Raw genomic sequence first — 20,429 nt, 5'->3', positions numbered from 1 at the left:
GAAGGTAGATCTTTTCAAAGAAAATAATTTAATTTAAAAGAAAAAAATTCAAACAGCTTTGAAGAATATTGTTTCATCTGGGAGACAATATACATGTGTCCTGTTTAAAAGAATAAATAATAGCCAAATTTCCTTTTATTCTACATTAATGACAATTACAATAAAATGAAAAATCCATCTAAAAATACAACAACCCAGTAACTGAGTCTAATGAAGAACCATCCATCAGGGGCTGCTTGACTCACCCCCAAAGCAGATCAACCCAGCAGCAAAGACATCATGTCCTGAAAGGATCTAGCCCAGCTGAACAAGGCTATTTCTAGTGAACTCGATGGAGATTTCACAAAGAGAATATAGGATTCCCAGAACCAGGAGATATTTCTTCTTTCTCTCTCTCTCTCCATATATATACACACACATATATACACATATATACATATACAGATATGTATATATACTCATACCTATCTTTTTGCTCTAAATTTGAACCCACTTTTCCAGATACCAATTATGCTAAATGGGGAGAGTGTGGCCCCAACTTAAGAAAAGTGGATATTTGTGTAATTCTGTGCTTGTTCAGCAAATATCCCTTAGAAAAGGTAAATCAACATCAACTGGTTATTTGATATTGGAGGGTATACACCTGATGGGAGCTCATGAGCAATAAATAGCATCAGAGAAAACCCACCTCTAGATCCCTGAGGAGAAACATAGACCCTCTAGAAAGCCAACCTGCCAATGGGAGTAGGAGTGGGAGTGCTACATCTCTGTGTTTACTCTCCCCCTTGGAAGATCTAACCTACTCTATGAAAATTACTATCAGAATTTCCTCTGACCCCATCCTGGTCATCCAGAGTCTTTGATCCCACAATGAGCTTTCTTTCCCCTTGGATCTGCTGCCTTAATGCTATTTTAAACAAGATATATTTTCATAAAGGAAACAGAAGAGTTAGAACTGCAAACCACTCATGCTCTTTAAGCTCAGTGTTTAATCTGAGTAGCTACTTTAATAAGGAGAATAAAATGATTGTCTTAGCTCTTTTCCAAGCCTCTCCCTGTAAGACTTGGAAGAACAATCTTAATCTTTAATGAATAATGCAGATGATTAGAACTGCCACTTATATAGCATTGTATAGCCATTAAGTCAAATTTGAGTCTTAGAACAACCCAGTAAGGCAGATGCTGCAGGCATAATTATCCCCATTTTACAGATGAGAAAACTGAGGCTCAGAGAAGTGAAATGAATTACCCATGGCCATGTAGCTAGTAAAAGTATCAGAGGTTGGATTTTAACAAAAGTTCCCTAGAATCTAAGCCTAGCATTCCATTTATTATGTAATGCTGTTCATTTTTATGTATTTTTTGTGACAATTATAAAGCAGAATGCCCATTATTTTATTTGTTTTGCTTTGTATTTTTTTACATTTAATTTTGGAAATTTAATACAGAAACATTTTATTTTGTCATGTTCATCATTTCCCAATTAAGTAACTATACTCTCTCTCTCACTGTCATAGTTCTTTTTCTAAAAAACAGTTAAGCAAAAAACAAACAAACAAACTAGTTAGTTAATGTTTAATAACTGGTTCTCCCAATAAAAATGAACTCCTAACACATTTTAAAGTTTAATCTGCATTATTAACATTTTCTCCATCATTTTCTCATTTATTGCTGTTATTTGGTCATTTCATTTGTTTCCAACTCTCTGTGATCCCGTCTGGCAAAGACAATGGAGAGGTTTTTTACAGATGAAGAAACTGAGGCAAACAGGATTAAGAGGCTTGTCCAAGGTCACACAGCTAGTAAGTGTCAGGCCATATTCAAACTCAGGAAGTGAGTCTTCCTGACTCTAGGCCCCACACTCTGTCCACTGCACCACCTCGCTGCTCTTATTAAGTCTAGAAATCAACAAAACAATATGTCAAGCCCTAATTTGTAGTATTTGCCAATTTCTGAGACATAAAGGCTCACACTTAAAATTTAATAATTATAATAAATTTAATTTGATAATTTAATGAACTGGCTTGAGCTGGTTCAAGTTGGTTCTAGTGTACTTCTGTAAAACTGTCATCAGAACCACTAGCAAATGTAAAATTCTTGTAGTTCCCCATTTCTTACTGCATTGATTCTCACATTTTTTAGTCTTAGGATCCCTTTCTAGTCTTACAAACTATTGAGGATCCTCCCTCAAAGAGTTTTTTTCAAAAAAAAATATGGGTTGTATTTAGTGAAAGTTATCATGTTAGAAATTAAACCATCCTAATATTATGAAAATAGTTTTGACATCACAGACCCTTAAAAGGTTCCCCAGAGACCTTCTTGATCATATGTTAAGAATTGTTGTCTTTAGTAGAAAGGAAGGAAGTATGTTTTAACCTCAGTCATCCAGAAGCAGGCTGGTTGCTGTATTCACCCCAAATTCTGTTATCTTTCAGCACTGTCCTGGTCATAAACAGTAAAATCACTATTTTGATCTCACAATGAAAAGATAAAAGGAAAATAGTGAAATGAACTTCTGTATTATTTTTGACCTTTAAATACATCTGGAAGAAACAACAGCTGTTTTGATAATGTTTCTGAAAAAAATCAGGTTCTAGAAAAGCATTAATCTTGATTAAGACATCCTATGACATTTAGTTGAGCATCTCTACAGCTATTTTCTTCCCCACCCCCACCCCCACCCTCTGGATTGTAGCTACTATTCTCTACGGCATTTAGCTTGATAGATATATACAGTATGTAGTTTTCTCCCTCCTCAGAAATAAAGTAGCCTCTTTATGGCTATAACTCTGAGCTGTCACTTGCTGGTTTTCAACTCTAATTCCTCTGTTAGCTCTTTTGTCAAATATACCCCAGCCAGTTGCACCTAGCCAGCTAGCTAGAGACACCTTCAGACATTTTTAAGTCTGTCTTTTAAAAATTATTTTCTTCTGAGTTGCAGTCTAAACACTTATTGGAGTTAAGATCTGAAAATTCCTTTTAACCTAGGTAGAGAGTCTACATCTCTTAAAGTCATCCTGTGAATTCTATTTAGCCAAGTTGCAAAGGCACTGGTAGATCTGCTGTGAAAGGATTCATTTCAGCCTCTATAATTCTCCTAGTTGTCCTACAAATCAACTTGAAAATAAGATGAGAAAGGTACTACTGGGGGAATGGGTGATTTTTCCCACCTACCCCAATCCCTGTACCCTCTACATATTCATTTGGCACTGAAACATACATTATCTTATCACACCTCTTCTCTTGCTATCCTACATCCTTGACAACATAAATGTTCTGGTTTTCCAAATATATCACAAGTTTCTTGTGAGTCTCAGTTTCCTCACTTGTAAAACGGGGATGGATAATAACACTTACATTCATGAAGGGTTCTGAGGAAAACCTTTTGTAAACTTTAAAGTTTTATGAAAATGTGAGTGATTGATTGTTACTGACATTTGGTTACTAACGTGCCTTGTGTCATCCAGGTTGATGGATTAGAATCAGGAGACTTGGTTCAGACACTAACTATGAAACACTGAGTAACAAAGCAAAAACAACAAAATCTTTATGATTCAGACGACCCACCTGTAAAATGTGGATAACAAAAAGAATCCTACACAAGACTGGTGGGAAGATATGATGAGAAGCTAGATGAAAAAATCCTTTGAAATCAAAAGTGCAAGGTGTGTCGATAGTTTCCATTTCAGAGTACAGACTCTCACTAATTATTCTATAATAAATACAATCCATTAAGTATCTTAAACATAGGCAATATTTACTTCCTAATCTACAAAGTCATGGAAATTTGGCGCCCGAAGGGACCTCATTATGCCGGCTGGACCATCTAGTCCAGTTTTCTCATTTTGCAGTGAGCCAAAGTGCCTTGTTTACAGCCACACAGCTAAGTAGTAACATAGCCAGGACCAGACCTCAGGTTTGCTGACTCCTAACGCAGGACCTTTTCAATCATGTTATACTTCTCTCGACAGTTTTCTTTCCCTCCACAGTCTGCACTGATTAGTTAAAAAAATGACCCAACAGTTAAATCAACCCTTAAAAGGCTTTTAAAAAAATAATGCAGAACTAAACAACAAAACAACATGAAAGATTAGGAAATTTTGGCAGCCGAAGTTTTCTAATGAGAAAATCCATCTATTTCTTCATTTCCACTTGGCACCAAAATACCAAATTGGCATATTTCTGCTTGACAGTTTTTATTATACTTTAGAAAAATGGTAAAATAGCCACTCTCCATAATGAAGGGGTGATTAGATTATTTTTTTAATCATTAAACTTTCCTTTCTCTTTCTATTCAAGAACCGTCTTGGTCTGGACTCAATTCCTTTCTAGAGAATTGCATATTATAAGATATAATATGAACTTACACAGAATATACATAATGCAATATAATAATATAGTATATAATATAACTTATTGCATATTTTTTGTGTGGACTTTCCATAATGATTGGTTTGTACCTATCTCATGCACTAATCTTATCATTACATGTCAATTAGGTTACAAACTTCTCAAGGGATGGAATTATGTTTTAAATGTCTTTGTACTCTCCAAAGCAAGAGTAATATGTCCACAGTGAGTCAGTCAGTCGACAAGCATTTATTAAGCACCTACTATGTGCCAGATCCTGTGCCAAGTCTTCTGGATACAAAGAAAGACAAAAGAGAGTTCTGGCTCCCAAGGAGCACCTGGTCTAGTGGAAGAGACAACATGCAAGAGCTATGTATAAACATGATGCAGACAGGATAAATGGGGCTAATCCCAGTGGGAAGACGCTAAGACTAAAGAGGACTGGGAAAAGCTTCTAGCAGAAAAGGAGACTTCACTGAGCCTTGAAGGAAGATAAGAAAGGCAGGAGGTAGAGATGAGGAGGGAGAGCATTCCAGGCTTGGGGAAAGACCAATGAAAATGCTTGTCAGAGTTTGGGAATGGAGAGTCATGTGCAAAGAATAACCAGGAGGCCAATGTCACTGAATCACAGAGTATGTGGAAGATAGAAGCTGTAAGAAGACTGGAAAGGCAGGAGGGAGTCTGTTAAGAAGGGCTTTGAATGCCAAGCGAAGCATTTTGTATTTGATCCTGGAGGAGATAAGGAACCACTGGAGTTTACTGAGTAGAGAGAGGGATACGGAGTCAGACCTGCACTTTGGGAAAATCATTTTGGTGGCAAAATGACTGGAGTGGGGAGAGACTTAAGGCAGGCAGAACCCCCAGCACCCACTGCATTCATCAAAGCATGAGATGATGAGGGTCTACACAGAGTGGTGGTGGTGTCAGAGAAGAGAAGAGGATAAATATGACAGATGCTACAAAGGTAAAATCAACAGGACTTGACCACTGATTGGACAGAGGGGTGGGGTGGTGCTCATATCCAAAAGTAAGGGACTTGACAAACCAAACCAAACCAAACTCTCTCGCCTTGTTGTTTCTGCTTCCCAAGAGAGAAGAGCTTCCCCCTTAAGCCCCCATATCTCCCTCTCTCTGTGGAAAGTTCCAAGAATTCATATAGTCCAGTCGCAGATCCCATCAAAGCTTTTCTCCATCTTCTCCTGGGCTAAGATGGGAAGAGAGGACAATGTCTCCCAGCTATCAGTTGACGTAATCACCCCATGAGATCTTTAGTCTTGACCTTGTTGGCAGGGATATTCCATCGGGACTTGAACCTTGGAAACAATGGAGATTTCTACCTTAAGGAGTCTTCTAGAGATGTGTCCATCTCTTCCTTCCCTTTAAGCTCCACATCCCAGGCTACTCCACCCCCATTTCAGCACATGACCTTTTGTTATATGAAAGAGCCTTCTAGAAGAAAGGGGGATCAGGGAAATCACTGTCTATGGTCAGCCTTGAGCACTCTTATTCTTGGCTTTAGAAACTGTAAATTTACTCTCTCTGGGTGTGCTCCTTTTCTGGCCCATTTCCATCCAAAACTCTCCATGGAATTTGGATACTGATATCCTGTCATCAAGGGGAAATAAATGGGCTCAAAATGAAACAAAAAAAGTCTTATTGACGTCTTTTGTTTTTACATTACAAATACTTCTGGATCACTCCCATTCCATGAGAGCTGTCGTAAGAAAGTAAAATGAATAAAACTAACAATCCAGAGACCTCATCTAAAAACCCATGCCACATTCCACATACAAAGCACCCGCCCACCTCTCTATTTTTTAAAGTTTTTTTTTAATGAACAAAAGGCTATTTTCTCTCCATTCCATTTCCCACTCTATGGAGAGAAAATAAAGAAAAGAAAACCAATTCTTTGTGACAAATGTGCATAGTCAAGGAAAACAAATCCCTCATTGAACATATACAAAAAGAGATAATACGTTCTGCACCCTAAATCCATCCTCTCTAAACCTTTCTTTCAGGAGGTGGAGAGAATGCTACATCATCTGGAATCATGAATGGTCAACGTATGGATTTACAGCTTTCCAAGCTGTTTGTCTTTACAAGTGTTGTTCTAGTATAAATTGTTCTGGTTCTGCTGATTTCATTCTTTATCCGTTTACAAAAGTCCTCAAAATAATTCATTCTTCATATAACATCATATAACATATAATATCAATATGTTATAGTGTAAGCTTTTCTGCTTCTGCTTATATCACTTGATACATCTTTGCATTTTAAAAAATAATCTATTTCCTTATTTCTTACAGCTCAATAGTATTCCATAACATTTCTGTGCCACAACTTGTTCTGCCATTCCTTAATTGACAGGCATCTCTTTAGTTTCTAGTGTTTTTGCCTTTACAAAAAGAGTTGCTATAAATTGTTTTATATGTATAAGATTTTTTCCTATTTTTAAAATCTCTTTTGGGTAGAGGCAAAGCAGTGAAATTACTAGGAAAAGAAGATATACAGTTGAGTAACTTTTTGTGTATAATTCTAATTTGCTTTCTAGAAAGAGTGTACCCATTCACAGGTCCATCACCATCAATGTGTCTGCTTTCCCACAGCCCCTCCAATATTTATCATTTTCCTTTTTTTTTCATTTTTGCCAAGCAGATGGATGTGAAGTAGAATCTCAGAATTGCTTTAATGTGTGTATCTCTAATTACTAGTGATTTGGAGTATTTTTTTCATATGGCTATAGTTAGCTTGAACTTTTTCCCTTGAGAACTGCCCATTCATACATATCCTTAGACCATTTATTAATTGGGGAATGGCTCTTACTCTTACAAATTTGAATCAGTACATCTATATCTATCCATCTATCTATCCATCCATCTATCTATCTACCTACCTATCTACCTACCTACCTACCTATCTGTCATCTATCTATCTATCTATCTTTCTTTCTATCTATCTATCTTTCTATCTGTCTGTCATCTTAGAAATAAGGCCTTTATCAGAGAAACTTACCACAAATATTTTTCCCCCAGTTAATTGTTATTCTTTTAATCTTAGCTTTATTGGATTTGCTTGTGCAAAATAAATCCTTGGATTTGGGCTGGCGGGCAGAGCAAAAATCTCCTCCCATGCCCTCTCTTCATAGAAGTTTCAAAATCCCAGCCATCTTTTCATTACGCCCCCACCTACCAGTACCCTCTGACAGTCTGCATCCTCTCCCCCTCTTTTCAGCTTTGTTTTGTATACTGGTCTCCCCTCCCCCCCAAAAGGCAGGGATTATCTTTCTTTTTCTTATTTGTATGCTTTCTACTTCGCACAGTGCCTGTCTCATAGTAGGCATTTAATATTTATTATGTCATATGTCAAAATATTTTTAATTTATGTAATCAGATTATCAATTTTATCTTTTTTAATCCTCTCTCTATCCTTTGTTTGACCATGAACTTTTCTTCTCTCTATAGTTCTGATAGCACCTGATGAGTGATAGAGATCACATTGTCTGTTCTCCCTGACCCATCCACAAATAATAAATCTCAATAAGTTAAATAAATAAAAGAGGACACAATGCATTTGTAGAGGGGACTACATCAAAGTTGACAATACCTTGGATGTATAAATTCTGGAATGTTAGTCTAAGAAAGTCAATCAATTCCACTATGTTAAAATCCCACCTCCTACCAGATCACAGTAACTGAACAACGAAGAATGTGGGAAATGTGTGTTAGCAGGAGTTCAGAGGATGGGAAGATTACTTCTGATTTGGGAAGTACTTCCTTTCAGGGACCTTATTGAGTGTCACATAGCTGTAGCCTCAAGGTCCAAACAACTGTTTAGAAAGGACTCTTCATCTTCACATTCTATATCTCCTTGAAATCAGAATGACTAGTGAAAACAGCTGTGCTCTCCCCATCATTCCAGTACAGCCTAATGAGATGAATGTTGAATGCTGCTTACAAAACTCTGATTACCTAACAGTTAACCGTATTTAGCTGTTGGGTTTTTAAAAATAGTATTCCCCCCACAATTATATGTCAAGACAATTTTTAGCATTCATTTTTACAAGAGTTTGAGTTCCAAATTTTCCTCCCTTCTACCCTCCCCTCTTCCGAAAATGGTAGACTATTTGATATAGATTATACATGTGCTATCATGTAAAACATTTCCATTTTAGTCATAGTTGTGAAAGAAGAAACAGATCAAAAGAGAAAAAAACATGAAAAGGAATAAAGTAAAAAAATATGTTTCAATCTGCATTCAGAGTTCATCAGTTCTTTATCTGGATATGGATAGCATTTTCCTTTGTAAGTCCTTTGTACTTGTCTTGGATCATTGTGTTGCTAAGGAGAACTGAGTTATTCATAGTTGATGATATTGTGTACAATATTTTCCTGGTTCTGCTCATTCCATTTTGCATCAGTTTATAAATAAAGTCTTTCCAGGCTTTTCTGAAATCTACGTGTTCACCATTTCTTTTTGCACAATAGTATTCCATTACATTCATATGCCACAGCTTGTGCAGCCATTCCCCAAGTGATGGGCATCCCCTCAGTTTCCAATATTTTTCCACCACAAAAAGGGCTGCTATGTATATTTTTGCACATGTAGGTCCCTTTCCTTTTTTTATGATCTTTTGTGAATACAGACCTAGCAATGGTATTGCTGAATCAAAAGGTACATACAACACGGTTGCCTTTTGGACATAGTTCCAAATTGCTTTCCAGAATGGCTGTATCAGTTACATCTCCATCAACAATGCATTGGTACTTCAATTTCCTCTCCAACACTTATTGTTTTCCTTTTTTTTCTCATATTAACCAATCTGATAGGTATGAGGTGGCACTTCAGGGTTGTTTTAATTTGCATTTATCTAATCAAAAGTGATTCAAAGCACTTCTTCATATGCCTATAGATAGCTTAGATTTCTTTATCTGAAAACTGCCTGTTCATATCTGTTGACCATTTGTCAACTGGGGAATGGCTTACGTTCTTATAAATTTGACTCAGTTCTCTACATATTTGAGAAATAAGGCTTTTATCAGAGATACTTGCTATAAAGGGTGTTTCCGGTCTTCTGCTTTTCTTCTAATCTTGGTCGCATTGGTTTTGTTTGTACAAAAGCTTTGGTCTCAGACAGTAGTTGTGTGACCCTTTTGCAAGTTATTTAACCTCTGTCTGTCTTGGTTTCCTTATCTGTAAAACTGGTATTATAACAGCACTTCACCTGGTTCTTCCTCCTGTCACTATACAAAGTTCTACAATTACAGCATATGGGCCAGTTCTGATAGCTGAGGTATCATCTGCTGGGAGGCTTGGCCCATCTACTTTTATGGGTAGCTTCAGCTTGGAAGAAGCTCTGATGACTACATTTGGACTATTGACAACAACTCCAGCCTGCCTGTTTTCATAGCCAATCAATTAATCAATCAACAAGCATTTATTAAGCAGTCAAGTGCCCTGCCTCCCTGACTGTGCTAACAGCTGTCAAAAACAGAATTGACATCAGTAAGTACCTTGAAGACTTACAAGATGTTTACCAGTATGAGTTCCTGGGTCAGGATTGTTGACTGAAAAGGAATGGTTGGGAAGGTATAGAGAGAACTAGCCTTCTTTATTTACATAACTCTCTAGAACTTGGAAGCTCTGCTCACCGTGATGCTATGACTGCTAATATTCACTGGACAGTTCAATGTTTCTCTGTTATTTAGTTAAACAAGGAAGATTTCTACTTGTCAAATTATTAAACAAAAAGTATCATTAAAGACCATGCCTGTATGATGTCCTAATTGGGATCCAAAAAGTTCTCAAAAGGCTAGAGTTATGGGCTGAATCCCAATGGATGAAATCTCATAGGATTCACTTTGAAGTCCTGTTTTCAATACTTCAAGGTGCTGTGATTCTTCTTCCACTTACACAGACTGACACCCAGCTAGACCTTAATAGATCTGGTCTTTGAGAGATGCTGTGACCAACCTCTTTGAATATGTCCTCAGATGACAGGCATAAAGTCTGGAACTGAGCCCATAAAGTCACGCTCAAAAAAAACCAAAACAAAACAAGACCCAGTCATACAAATACAAAATAGGGGAGATATGGCTAGACAACCGATAGTTCATGGGAAAATGATGTGGGAATTTGAGTGGTTTATAAGTTTAATGTTAACAGTATAATGAGACAGGCAAAAAAAGGAAATTTGATTGCAGGCTGAATAATATCCCACATGATAGAGGCAATGGTCCCATTGAATTCTATACTTCTCAGACCAAATTTGGAATTTTGTGTTCAGTACTGGGTGTTACATTTTCAGAAAGATATCAGTGAAATGGATGGTATCCAGAATAGGATGACCACAATAGTGAAGTGATTTGAAGTCAAGCTACATATAAAGCAGCTGAAGGAACAAGAGATGTTTAGAAAAGTAGAATTAGAGGTGGAGGGATGATAGCTATCATCAAATATTGGAAAGACTGCCACAGGGAAGAGGGATTAGATGTATTTTGTTGTCCCCAGAAAGCAGACATAAGAGCAAAGGGTAGAAGCTACAGAGAGGCTAGTTTTAGCTTAATATCAGAGAAAACAGTATTAACCATTAGAACTATCCAGTCACCTTGGGAGTGATGATTTCCCCATCACTTAGAGGTCTTTAAATAGAAACTATATGAGCATGGGTCAGGGATGCTGTGCATGGATCTCTCGGCTCAGTTACTACTTGAACTAGATGCTGTCTGAGGTCCCTTACCACTCAGAAGTTCCATGATTGTAGTAACTCAAGATATTGTGTGTAATCAATTCTGAATATGTTGATATGAGATCAATGAGATTTCAGGACAAGTCACGCCTACTCCAGAGAGCCCAAACCTAGAGAAAAGGAAAGAAAAAAAATGAGTGAACAAGCAGAGACTAAATCTCATAAGGAAAATTTATCACTCAATGAGAAGACCTCGAAACTTCTGCTGCTTTGCCTCCAGGCTGTTGTTGCCCATACATAACAATGGCTGTTGCCCATACATAAAGAGCAGAGTCCCAAACTAAGACAGGTTTCAACCTATGGCTCCTTTTTAAAAAAGGAAATGACTCCTTCTCAAGTCAGCATGAGTGTGCACGGTTTTCTAAAAGATAACTATGAATTTTAGTAAGCTAGTAGAGGGAGAGATCATGGAAGAATGGAAAGATTATTGGCTTTAAAATCATCTGCCAAATGCCATCTCTGCCACCAATTGGCTCTGGGATGCTGGTCAAGTCACTTCCCTCTCTCGGAGCCACAGTTTCCCCCTCTGTAAAATGGTGGATTTGAACTAGATGATGTCTGATGTCCATTCCATGTCTGTCGTCCTAAGAGTCTATAAAAATCAATTCATATAAGATCTGAGCACGACAAAGGGGGCCCCTTTGGTCTGTGAATATCCTTCCTGACCGGTCAGGGAAGAGCAGCTGCTTTAGAAGTGGTTCTTATGTTTACGTGAAGATCTATTTAAAAACAAATATTTTAGGAACTTTGTGTTTGCAACATTGTTTTAAGAAGAGTTTCCCAATCTCATAACATCATCATCCCAGGAACAGAGCCACTGTCCACCCTTAGGGACCATTATTGTAAACAAGGTGCCTGCCAAGGCTGACGATTCCAGGCAAGGTCATCTGAATTATCTCAGAGTGAAGGAGACAATGGAACAATTTTAGAAAGCCGAAAATGTAGGGCTGGTGGTTTTTTTCCATTCACAGGCAGCTTGGCAGCATGTGGATTTGGGGCAAGCTTGGAGTTGAAGGGGAAAGAGGGAATAGGGGACTGGGAAAATCAGTGGCGACCAATTATTAGAAAGTTCAGCCTAAGGGGGAAATAGAAGAAAATTGCAAGTAACCAAACCGGAGGTGAGAGGAAAAAAATAGATGAAGCAGAAGGATTGAAAAATATTCTTTCAGAATCATAGATTTCAAACAGCCAAACTGAGAGGAGAAACTGCTGCCAGGAATTGAAAAGACTGATTCAAAATTCTTTTTTAAAAAAAATGTTGTTGATTTTTTCCTTTGTGGTACCATTAACAAGTTGTAACCATTATCTTCCTGGCAAAGACTAGTGGAGTTTGTAATGATCTCTGCATAATAGAAAAGCTTTTCTAATGAGACTTGACACTGGAAGTTTTCATAAACACAACTTTATTAGGAAGGGGGTTAGAGAGGAGAATTGGCTCAGAGATTTAAGACTCTGAAAGAGCAGATTTACCCAACCACTTTGAAAGACTTAAGAACATTGACCAATCATGATCCCAAAGGACTGATGATGAAGTGTGCTCTCCACCTTCAGCCAGAGAGGTGATGGGCTAAATATGCAGAATAATACATATAATTTTTGGATATGGCCTATGGGAGAATTTATTTTGTGTGACTACGCATATTTATTAGGTTTCTTCCTTTTTTTTTTTCCAATGTGGGGAAGAGACAATGGGGGAGGGAGGGGAGAGAAGATAGATTTTTGTTAATTAAAAAATTAAAAGACAAAAATTTTTGAAGGGGGGAAAAAAGAGTGGGTTTGCCCATCCATGACTTGACTTCCCTGAAACTCTCTGGAAGTCTCTCTTTGCTGACTGGAACAGGCTTGGTGAGCACCTGGCATCTCTTAGGGATGGTGTGAAGAAGGATGGTAGCAATTTTAGGCTTATCAGTGACTGGCCCAGACTTGGGGAGGAGGGGAGGTGCTTTACTGGTTCAAGTGGGGAGAGGGGCTGTTTCCTTAGTGACTTCACTGTTGTAGCAACAAGCAGAAAAATCTCCCCAACTTTAATGTTCCCCAGATGATCTTTGGCAACTTTTCCTCAATGTGTCTATAATAAAGAGCCAGGGACTTTGAAAATCTGCACTAAGGATGGATGCTCTTGCCAGTTTCTTGAATTTTACACCCTGGCCCCTCTGGAGCTGGGAAATAAGGAGAGGCTGGCTGTGAGATATGATTCAAGGAGGAAAATAATTGAGGCCTGGCTGAAAAGAACCATAGAAGAGATTTCATATAAACAAGGAAACCGGGGAGTCTCCATATCTCTGAGGTTTTACTGCCTCTTCTTACACTACTACTTCATCATTTTAAGGCAGTAAAAAAGCATGTTACTGCTATTACTTCATCAGTCTCCTTGGTCTAGAGCCAGCTTCCCTCTCTCCCCTGAAATCAATAACTTGAATTGAAATTCAACCAATATTTATCATGAATAAGACATGATCCTGGCCTTCAGAGAGCTCTCACCCAAGTGGAGGAGATAGGACAGGATTCCAGAGGTCATTATACACAGGGAACCTAAGTCTATGTCAGAGACTTGGGACATGAAAGATCTGGGCACATCTGGGGGAATTCTTTACTTCTCTGGCACATGGCCCCCTTGCAAGAAGCCTGGGAAAATATATCCATGTTTGGGCTACATAAACTGAAACCAACTCCTCACTTGAAAGCTCAATTCATAGTATTAAGTTCATAGTTCATAGCATTAAGTGTTAACACAGTCCACAGTATTAAGAAGAATTAAGTATTAATTAAGAATTAAGATTTCCTAAGAGTCTAAAGAAAACTAAACAGAAACCCCAAACAAAACAAAACACTTGGAAAACAAAGAGAAGTCTTCCAATGAACTCTTCCTAAGGCCCAAAGGGATTCTCAGGCATTTACAGACAAATAAGCAGGTTTCTTTCCCTCTGTAGTTCTAGGACGCTCCTGAAAGGTGTCCTTGGTCATCACTCTCTAACATGGCCTCTTCTACGGTTTTTTGCAGTCTGTGACTGACCAGATATGCCTCCCTCCATCTGTTTATCTTTCTGTCGCTCTGTCTTTGCTTCTCTTTCTGTCTGTCTTTCTCTGTCTCTCTCTAAGCTCTTTCTGTCTCTCTGCTCTTCTTTCTGTCCCTCTGTGTTTGTCTCTCTGAGTTGTTTCTGTCTGCCTTTTTCTTTCTGTCTCTGTCTCTCTGGTTTGCTTAACTACACACTTTCAAAGGACTTCAACTGACTTGTTCTCCTTGTCAGTGAAAAGCAGGGGAGATGGGAGATGGAGTGTCTTGTCTGAGAAACAGCTAGGAGGGCCGTGTTACTGGATCCCAGAGTATGTACTTGAGAGGTAAGAGGGCTGGAGAGGTCATCCAGGTAAAAAAAGAACAGGAGCAGAGTTCCAGAAACAGGGTTCTCCCCAGTTTTCCCTCCCAGGATTCAATACTGAGCTGGGTAACAGATGGCAAATCCATCTGGCTGCCGCTGAAAAAAATCCTTGTCTCCTTGCAGGGGGTTAATTTAGGGTTAGTTCAAGCTTCTCTCCCTGTCTCCATCTCATTATCTCAAAGAAGGAAAAACTATTGAAACTGGAAGCAGTTTTGCCAACCCCAGTAAAATGAGACCCTTCCCCTTTAGAATGAAATCTGACTTTTAAAAATGAATATTAAAAACTGTTTTCACATATACTTGGGGAAAATAAAATGCTGAATAAAAGAAATAAAATGAACAAGCAAAAAGCAAAGGATTAAATCTGACTTGGCAATTTGCCAAGCCCCTACTCTGTGCAAGGTACTGAAATGATTTTAGAGGTGAGTAAGGAATGGTCTTACACTAATAGAAACCTGATCACGTATCTCTGGGGAAATCCTTTTCTTTAATGACCTTCTTAATTCCAATGCCCTCCCTCTGCTGATTAATTCCTATTTATCCTGTTGTGTGTACATCATCATTTCATGTTGTCTCCTTGTTGGACTGTGCCCTCTTTGAAGGCAGGAACGGAGATTCTTTTTTTATCTTTCTTTGTATCCCCATTCCTTAACACAGTGTCAGACACTTAGTAGGTGCTTAATAGATATTTATTGACTATTAATTAGGATTTACAGGAAGGAATAAATTGATGTCATGAAATGAATCCCTCTGCCCATTTCAACAGGGCAAGATGTTCTCTGAAAATGGATACACGTTGATGGGGATTTCTTTTAAAAAGGTTGCTCACAAGAGGAGCTAAGAGGCTAATTCAAACTGGCTGAGGCTTCTAGAGAGTCAGGAGTAAAACCAAGTTCCTGTTTTTGCCAACCTGAAGATGAGCCCAGATGGCTTTCCACCCAACAGTCAGGAGTCCCAGCTAAGTCATCAGTCATTCAAATGGCAAGGATGTGGTATGCCAGTCTTTAGCAGTGTCCAAAAGAGAGTGCGCATACTTTGCAGTCCACTTATAATTGTAGTCATGGCCAAAACCCTTGGGCTGCACACACCCAGCCCTGGAAGATACCAGGAACTAATCTGCATTTGGATAATGGGGAGGATCTTGGACTAAATGTTGCCACATGAGTTGAGGACACACCGTTCCTGTAACAAACAAAGGAGTGAAACCTATGACCCCATTCTCTGTCACTATTCACTCAATGAAGTCCATGGTTGATTCTCTTTGGATCAGCTCTGTCCCTGGAGGGTTTCCTTTGCACATACTCTCTGCTCCAGCCAGAATGTTCCCTGAACACCCCTTTCCTGCACCTTCTAATTTCCCTGGCCCCTTAAAACCATACAAACAGAGTCTAAACTAGGGCTCTGGAATTTAGAATAGCCTCTGACAGCACTTAGATTCCTTCAACAGGGTAGAAACAACTGAACTTAGCACCTAATTAGTTAGAATAATTAATTAAAATAGGAAGCCACCAGATGGTTTCCTCTCCTCAACCTTACATTGGCTTCCATCCCAGCCCAACTCTGCTGCCCAAACCTTCCTCCCCCCCATCTTCTGGGAGTCCACTGCTACATCTCTTCCCCACTCCCCACTCCCACTATTATGAAGTCATATTTTCTGTGGCTTGACCCAGGTACAAAAACTGTTAGTTAATGGCTCTGCCCAGGAATCAGTCAGTCTACAAGCATTTGTCAAGGGCTTCTTATCTGCCAGGCACAGTGCTAAGTGCTGGGGATACAAAGAAAGACAAAAGATGACCCCTCCTCTCCCAGAGCTCACAGGCTAACTGGGGAGACAAGCGGACAACCATGTCAAAACAAGCTCTTTATAGGATAAATAGGAAAGAGTTAACAGAGGAAGGCAATAGAATTAAGAGGGATCAGGGAAGACTTCTTGTAGAAGGTGGGATTTTAGCTGAGATTCAAAGGAAGTAAGGAAGCAAAGAGGAGGGAGAGCATTCCAGCCATAGGAAACAAGCAGAGAAAATGTCCAGAACTAAAAGTGTCTTGTTGGAGGAACAAGAGAGAGACCAGTTAAATTGGAAAGAGAGAGAGAGAGAGAGAGAGAGAGAGAGACAGAGACAGAGACAGAGACAGAGACAGAGAGAGAGACAGAGACAAACAAAGACAAAGACAGAGACACAAAGAGAGAGAGACAGATAGAGACAGAGAAGAGAGAGAGGGAGAGTGGGGTGGGGTGGGGATGGAATGTGAGGTATAGGAAGACTGGAAAGATAGGAAGGAGTCAAGTTGTGAAGGGCTTTTAAAGCCAATCAGAGGACTTTATATTTGATCTTGGAGGTGATAGGGACCCACTGGAGTTTACTGAGTCAGGCGATGACACAGTCAGACTTGCTTTAGGAATATCACTTTGGCAACTGAGTGGAGGATGAATTGGAGAGAGGAAAAAGATGAAGGAAGACCAATCAGAAATCTACTTCAGTTGTCCAAGTGAGAAGTGATGATGGCCTTTACCAAGCTGTATGAGTAAAGAGAAGAAGGGAAGGGAGAGATCAAGCATTTATTAAGAGCCTACTATGTGCCGGAGTTACGTTATACATACTCCCATGTTATACAAACATTATCTCATTTGATAATATTATGAAGGTAGCAAGAGACAAGACCTGACAACAGACTGAATATATGGGGTAAGCTTGAGAGAGAAATTGATCACCAAGCAAGACAGTACACAGTGTAGAAGCAAAGAGGACCAGGAGAGAGTCTAGAGGCATACACCCAGTGACTTAGGGGGGACATTCACTGTCAGTGGGCATGACCTGAAAGAAGATTCAGCAAAAGAATCTGAGAAGGCATGGTGAAATAACATAATAGGAGAGATCAGTGGTCTGAAAACCTAGAGAGAAGAAAATGGTTGATATTGTTGAAGGCTGAAGATAGGTAAAGAAGGACAATGATTAAGAAAAGGCCATTTGTTAGATTTGGCGATTAAGAGGTCATCTGTAACTTTGGAGGGAGTAGTTTCAGTTTAGTGGGAGGAGAGAAACCTGACTGTCAGGGGATTTGGTGGTCTTGTTTGCTGCCCAACTTGACCGTGGCAGGGCCTGACTTCTACAACTGCAAGACCGGAAACCAGCCCGGTCTGGGTTGGAGGGCAAGAAGGACCAGCTCCAGCAGCCACAGGTTGACCATCCAACACAAGCTACACCTGATGATTTCCCATTAATATCACCTGACTTACCAAAGAACACCATTTCCACCCCTAATATACTTTACTTCCTCCCCCTGCACTTTCCTTTTTTATAAGTTGAATTTTATTTTTTATATTAACAAAAACTGATGCTTTACCCTTCCCAGTCCTCCTGCAACCATTAAAAAAAAGCCAAAAAACAGAACACTTGTAACATTTATAAGCAAAACAGATTCCCACATCAGCCATGTCAAAAAATGATATTATCTCATTTTGCACCTTGGGTCCCTCAATATACTTCTCAAAAAAGGACAGCATAGGATGTAAACCTGTGCATCTTGAGATAACAAATGGGTAATTTGAATGCACTATTGGTTCAGACACAAGGGCAAGACCTAGAAATCGTATACGGAGAGTTTATGGATAGGAATTGTACTGGATGAGAAGATGTGAGAGGGTAGAAGGCCAACAATACACATTGATGGAATCATGGCTCCACTGAGGTATCAAAGCAAAAACTCAAGTTTCCTGGTAGACTTAGAATTCTTATGGAATGAGGGACATGTCCCCTCTTAGCCTCAGCCTCTCCCCTACCCCTACTCTGCCAGAAACAGACATGGATTCTCAAGGCTCCCACTGCCCAGACAACTGCAGTGACTTCTCATGTGCATCTCTGGGCCCAGACCTGACTACCACCAGTCAAAAGTGCACAAAATGAGAGAGGACAAGCTACTTCTGTCTTGGGATGAATCAATTCTGGTATATTGCCTTTCCCCTTGAACCTTCCCATGTTTTCCTTTTTTATTTGTGCTACTCTTGGCAGCTAGATGGGGCAATGGATGGAGGCAGGGGCCTGGAATTAGGAAGACATCTTTCTGAAATCAAATCTGGCCTCAGATACTTATGACTGTGGACAAATCACTTTACCCTGTTTGCCTCAGTTTCCTCATCTGTAAAATGAGCTGGAGAAGGAACTGGCAAACCACTCTAGTATCTTTACCAAGAAAACCCCAAATGGAGTTACAGAGAGTCAGTTAGACACAACTGAAATGACTGAACATGCTGGGCAGCTCTCTCTTCTGCCTGGCCATTCTCCTAGACTCTTCTTACTGGTTCCCCTCTTCCTTATTTTCTATGGTGACTGTTTCAACCCTTTCCCAACAACACCCCACTCAGCACACTTAGAGATGACAGCCTCCAACTTCACTGAGAAGACTTAACCATCCCATGTGACCCTCATCAACTCTCCTCTGTCCCTGAAAACTTCTCATCCTCATTGCCCACGCTCTCCTCCTCCCCCTGACTCTGTCTCAGATAAAAAGATATTTTTCTGGTTTTTAAGATGAAGCTTCTTCCTGACTAGTGAGAATGGCAAACTCCTTAGCTGTCTCGGCTCAGCTCTTCCCTACTCATATCCAACCTACCCGGCATGTCAAGATACTATCCTTGTAATTTTTCTGGTAGGCTTAGCCCTTCACAGCAATGCAAGGACCTAAAAACCTCCCAATGGACTCGAGGAAAAATGCCATCCACATGGAGAGAAAGAACTATGGAACTGGACTGCAGAATGAAGCAGAATATTTTCTCTTGTGTTTTGTTTTGTTTTGGTTTTTCTCATGGTTTCTCCCATTCATTTTAATTCTTCCATGCAACATGACTAAGGTGAAAATGTATTTAGTAAGAATGTATGTGTAGAACTCATATAAAACTGCATAATGTCTCAGGGAGGGAGGGAGATAAGAGGGGGGAGGGAGGGAGATAAGAGGAGGGAGAGAGGGAGAGAAAATCTAAGATTTATGGAAGTGATTGTAGAAAACTGAAAACAAATTAATTAATAAAAAAAAAAAAGATATTACCCTTGTGATAGAGCAAAGGAAAACTAATAACAGTAAGCCAACAGCCAGGCCAATAATTCTGGATCCCTTGCCAGATACCCGGATCCCTGCCCCCTCCAGGCCCACCCAACCTGCCAACACTACAGCTCCATCAACCCTTGCCGACCTTGTATCTCTTGCCTTTTAATGAAAGGATTTGTTCTGTAAAACTTTGACTCAGTCAAAAGGCCACACCCAAGAACCTAGAAGGCCACATGTGACCCCGAGGCTATAGGTTCCCCACCCCTGTTCTATCCTACTAAGGCTCTTATCATTAGTTTAAATCACAGACTCACAGAATGTTAGAGCTAGAATAAGGGTAAATAATAAAAAACCCTATCGTGAGCACTCATTGACGTTCTAGTAGGGCCCCAACTTGAAAGCAGGGACTATGCCTTATGCCACCTCTCTATCCCCCACGAAGCTTGAGGAGGGTTTGGAGTATACTTTAAGTGCTCAGGAAATGCTCATTAGTGGTTTGATTTCTATCCAGTAGTTCAATTACAGTCATGCTGTTTCAATGGGGGTAGGTTGCATTCATTTATGAAGCACCTACTGGATGCAAGGCACTACACTTGTCACTCAGGAGACAGAAACATGACCCAGTCCCTGCCTTCTGGGAACTTACCATTGGATAGGAGAGAAAGACTTGTACATGAGTGAGATGCAAGGAAGAGTGAGGTCATTAACAAGAAGAGAGTCAGGCAGAGAGTGAGGAGAGACACAGGAGAAATGTGATCCAAAGAGGCAAGACCCAGTTTACTGGTTCATCCTCTAAGTTCATCACCTCTCTGTCTCCGTCTCTGTCTCTCTCTTTCTCTCCTTTCTCTTCTGTCTCTCATTCTTCTCTTTCGTTTTCTCTCCTCTCTTATTCTTTCCTTTTCTCTCTCCTCTCATTC

The 20,429-nt window shown here is 39.6% G+C and overlaps 1 long non-coding RNA gene across 3 annotated transcripts in view; it reads right to left on the bottom strand.

Annotated features, from left to right (window-relative positions):
• The window catches only part of LOC140532605 (uncharacterized), a 115,949-nt gene that overhangs the window by 11,980 nt on the left and 83,540 nt on the right, over positions 1–20,429 (bottom strand). For all 3 annotated transcript variants that reach the window (XR_011976595.1, XR_011976594.1, XR_011976596.1), the window contains one exon: positions 11,087–11,205. This is a non-coding gene — a long non-coding RNA (uncharacterized lncRNA). The remainder of the gene's footprint in view (positions 1–11,086; positions 11,206–20,429) is intronic.

This window comes from Notamacropus eugenii, chromosome 3, assembly GCF_028372415.1.
Source record: "Notamacropus eugenii isolate mMacEug1 chromosome 3, mMacEug1.pri_v2, whole genome shotgun sequence".
NCBI lineage: Eukaryota > Metazoa > Chordata > Mammalia > Diprotodontia > Macropodidae > Notamacropus > Notamacropus eugenii.
The sequence above is the reverse complement of the archived record's forward strand: the minus strand, read 5'-3'. Positions and strand labels throughout refer to the sequence as shown.